The 5,039-nt window shown below is 38.9% G+C and overlaps 1 pseudogene; it reads left to right on the top strand.

Moving 5' to 3' along the window:
• Window positions 1–2,436: 2,436 nt before the first annotated feature.
• LOC136158379 (cyclin-G1 pseudogene) lies at window positions 2,437–3,323 on the top strand (annotated as a pseudogene).
• The last annotated feature ends 1,716 nt before the right edge of the window (window positions 3,324–5,039 follow it).

The following is a 5,039-nucleotide window of genomic DNA, read 5'->3' as shown; positions in this document are numbered from 1 at the left end:
GACAAAGGCGGTCTCTTCAGAAGGTACTGGTGGGAAAACTGGACAGTTACAAAAGAATGAAATTAGAACAATTCCTAACACAATACAACAAAGAAACTCAAAGTGAATTACAGACCTAAATGTAAGACCAGAAAGTGTAAAACTCTTAGAGGAAAACATAGGCAGAAACTCGATGACATACATCCCAGCAAGATCCTCTATGACCCATCTCCTAGAGTAATGGAAATAAAAACAAAAATAAACAAGTAGACCTAATTAAACATAAAAGCTTTCACATAGCAAAGGAAATTATAAACAAGGTGAAAAGACAACCCTCCAAATGGAAGAAAATAATAGCAAATGTAACAACTGACAAAGGATTAACTTTAAAAATATACAAGCAACTCATAAAAACCAATACCAGAAAAACAAACAACCCAATCAAAAGTGGGCAAAAGATCTAGTCAACACATGAAAAGATTCTCAACATCACTCATTATTAGAGAAATGCAAATCAAAACTACAATGAGATACCACCTCACACCAATCAGAATGGCCATCATCAAAAAATCCAAGAGCAATAAATTCTGGAGAGGGTATAGAGAAAAGGGAACCCTCTTGCACTATTGGTGGGAATGTAAATTGATATAGCCACTAGTGGAAGTCAGTATGGAGATTCCTTTAAAAACCAGGAATAAAACCAGCAATCCTACTCCTAGGCATATACCCTGAGGAAAACAAAATTGAAAAAGCCACCTGTACCCCAACGTTCATTGCAGCACTATTTACAATAGCTAGGACATATATATTGTCACCCTGCTTATTTAACTTATATGCAGAGTACATCATGAGAAATGCTGGACTGGAGGAAGCACAAGCTGGAATCAAGACTGCTGGGAGAAATATCAAGAATCTCAGATATGCAGATGACACCACCCTTATGGCAGAAAGTGAAGAACTAAAAAGCCTCTTGATGAAGTGAAAGAGGAGAGTGAAAAAGTTGGCTTAAAGCTCAACATTCAGAAAACTAAGATCATGACATCTGGTCTCATCACTTCATGGCACATAGATGGGGAAACAGTAGAAACAGTAGCTGACTTTATTTTGGGGGGCTCCAAACTCACTGCAGATGGTAACTGCAGCCATGAAATTAAAAGACGCTTACTCCTCAGAAGAAAAGTTATGACCAACCTAAACAGCGTATTAAAAAACAGAGACATTACTTTGCCAACAAAGGTCCATCTAGTCAAAGTTATCGTTTTTCCAGTAGTCATGTGTGGATGTGAGAGTTGGACTATAAAGAAGGGTGAGTGCTGAAGAATTGATGGTTTTGAACTGTGGTGTTGGAGAAGACTCTTGAGAGTCCCTTGGACTGCAAGGAGATCCAACCAGTTCATCCCAGAGGAGATCAGTCCTGGCTGTTCATTGGAAGGACTGATGCTAGAGCTGAAGCTACAATACTTTGGCCACCTGATGGGAAGAACTGACTCATTGGAAAAGATCCTGATGCTGGGAAAGATTGAAGGTGGGAAGAGAAGGGGATGACAGAGGATGAGATAGCTGGATGGCATCACCCACTCAATGGACATGAGTTTGGGTAAACTCTGGGAGTTGGTGATGAACAGGGAGGCCTGGTGTGCTGCAGTCCAAGGGGTTGCAAAGAGTCAGACATGACTGAGAGACTGGACTGAACTGAGGACATGGAAACAACCTAGATGTCCATGACCGATGAATGGATAAAGAAGCTGTGGTACATATATACAATGAAATATTACTCATCCATAAAAAGGAATGCATTTGAGTCAGTTCTAATGAGGTGGATGAACCTACAGCCTATTATACAGAGTGAAGTAAGTCAGAAAGAGAAAAATAAACATCTTATACTAACACATATATATAGACTCTAGAAAGTCAGTACTGATGAAACTACTTGCAGGGCAGCAATGGAGACATAGACATAGAGAACAGACTTATGGACACGGGTGGGAGGGGGATGGGAGGAGGAATGAGAGGGTGGAATGTATGGAGAGATTAATATGGAAACATACATTACTATATGTAAAATAAATAACCAGCGGGAATTTGCTATATGACTCAGGGAACTCAAACAGGGGTTCTGTAACAATCTAGAGGGGTGGGTTAGGAAGGGAAGTGGATGGGATGTTCAAGAGGGAGGGGACATAGGTATACCTATGATTGATTCATGTTGATGTTTAGCAGAAACCAACACAATACTGTAAGCAATTATCCTTCAATTAAAAATAAATAAATTTACTGTCGTCTTGATGGTGCTGCAGAGAACTGCACCCAAGATGGCTCCCCCTCCCCGGGCCTTTCCCCTCTTTCCTGCGAGTCCTCTCACTGCTTCATAGGCCTCTCGAATCTAATATCGTGGGGTGAGGTGAGAGCAGGCCCAGGGAGGGTTGTTACCACTGAGGAACTGCAGTCACAATCAAGATGATAGAGGTACTGACAACAACTGACTCTCAGAAACTGCTACACCGGCTGAATGCCCTGTTGGAATAGCAGTTGAGATGTCAGCCAAAAGTCTGCAGCTTGAGACTCACTGAATCTGCACATGATAATGGCCTTAGAATGACTGCAAGACTGAGGGACTTTGAAGTAAAAGATCTTCTTAGCCTAACTCAGTTCTTTGGCTTTGACACAGAGACATTTTCTCAAGCTGTGAATTTACCGGACAGATTCCTATCTAAAATGAAGGTACAGCCCAAGCACATTGGGTGTGTTGGACTAAGATGCTTCTATTTGGCTGTAAAATCAACAGAAGAGGAAAGCAATGTCCCACTGGCAACTGACTTAATCTGAATAAGTGTGTAGAGGTTCACGGTTTCAGACCTGATGAGAATGGAGAAGATTGTATTGGAGATGGTGTGTTGGAAAGTCAAAGCTACTATTGCCTTTTTGTTTCTACAACTCTATCATTCACGCCTTCAAGAGAATGTGCCACATGAAAAGAGAGTAGCCTTAATTTTGAAAGACTAGAAGCCCAAATTAAGGCATGGTACTGCAGGATCATATTTTCTAAAGCAAAGCCATCTGTGTTGACATTGTCTATCATTGCATTGGAGATCCAAGCACAGAAGTGTATCAAGTTAACAGAAGGAGTAGAACATCTTCAGAAACTTTCCAAGATCAGTGGCAGAAATTTGACTTTCTGGCAAGAGCTTGTATCCAAGTGTTTAACTGAACATTCATCGAACAAGTGTGTCAAACCAAATATTCTGAAGTTGAAGTGGATTGTTTCTGGGCGTAGTACATGGCAACTGAGACATAGATACTACAGAATAACCCACCTTCCAACAATTCCTGAAATGGTCCTTTAATTGGATGGTTACGAAAATAAAAACTCTGAAGCCTTTCTCTATAATCCTGAGCTGTGGATTCCATAATATAATGTATTTAAGCTGTGAAGCCTCAAAACATCACAACTAGATTAGCACTTTTTAAGGAATAATAATTCTAGGTAGTGTGAATTGTTTCTTGGCACCTATGATGCAAGTAATATAAAACCCAAAGATGTGGACCTTACTACTACTTAGAAATCACATTTAAATTTGAGGGCATTTACATAAAGCAAAACTATCAACCTGTTAATTTTGGCATGTTAAGTTATCTTTAATATTTTTCTAGAAAACAGGTGATTTTGTATCTATGATTTTAAAAGTTTTATACAAAATTTACTGCCGCAGTCTAGTCCCATCAAGAAAATTAGTTTTTACTGTACTAGTAACTCAAATTAGCATCACTCTGAAAACTTTTTGATTTAACACTCCATAAGTTTTTACTGAGAGCTGTTTTTATAAAACTTGTTGGTTCTAACTTAGAATTTTGCTTAAAAGGAAGAGAATATACTTACATAAATTGCCCCTACTGTGCCAAAAGGAAGTATTAAGAAATGTAAGTAGGCAACTTCATAATTACAAGGTTGCTGAGGTGTAGTGTTTGGAAATCTACCGGGTTAAAGTGTTGCAGAGAGTTACTCAGGGCAATGGGTAGCCTGAATCCATCCAGGAACGGCTGTACCCAATTTTGACATCATGTTATGTGTATATACCCATTGGAAAATAAACCAAAGAACCACAGTGTGTCTTATACTTTTGTAAACCATGTTTTATGGATAACTTCACAGTTTTCCCAAAATACTGATAAATTTCAATATTTTTAATACATCAGTGTTAATTTTGAGTTGCCATAGATAACCTAACCAACTCCCATTATGTTTTGGTACTAAGGGATATACTTTTCAATAAAGTTACTGAAATGCAATAAAAATTAATTAATTTTAAAATATATCAATCAAAAAAAAAACTACAAAATGGGATCCATTAAACCTATAGTTAAACCTGTAGATTTCGTATCAGCTGGCATTTGTCAATTAATTCATTGCATCAGTTATATGGATAGCCTATAGAGGTCCATGTGACACTGAAGAAACATGACAGCTATGGAGAATGCCTGCATCCCTCTCCATCTTCTCTACCACTGCTCTGAGTCCAAACCATCCTCATCTCCTGCCAAGATTATTGAAATAGTTGCCTAACTGATCTGGTGCAGCCACCTTAGTCCCAGTCATCACTTGCCTGATCATTATTAATACTAAGTAGCCTCCTAATGAGCATGTTCCCACTCTTATCTCTCCTCAGCCCAGTTGATTTTCCACATTGGGGCATGTGAAGTGACATTTTTGAAACCAAATGCTGAACATCTGAGTTTTGATAAAAAACCTTCTTATGGCTTCCCAAAGCTCTTAGACACTATTTCTTAGTAATAAGTCAAGATTGCTATTGGCACCTTGAAGGTAATGCTTGATCTAGCCTTTGCCTTGCTATTATCTAAAAATACTATCCTTCTTGTTCCCCATACTTTAGTCCTACCAGACCTTTATCTGTTCTGCCAACATGCTGTGGTCCTTTCTGCCCTAGGGATATTTTAATACTGTTGTTTCAGAGAGGAAATCCTTCCCAACTTAATCGCACTTCACGTACTAAACTATCACTTTTCATAATTCCAGTTCAAGCACTGCCTCCTCAGAGATTCCC

The sequence above is a fragment of the Muntiacus reevesi genome, chromosome 1 (assembly GCF_963930625.1).
Source record: "Muntiacus reevesi chromosome 1, mMunRee1.1, whole genome shotgun sequence".
In the NCBI taxonomy this organism is placed as follows: Eukaryota; Metazoa; Chordata; class Mammalia; order Artiodactyla; family Cervidae; genus Muntiacus; species Muntiacus reevesi.
This window is presented reverse-complemented; position numbering and strand designations above follow the sequence as displayed.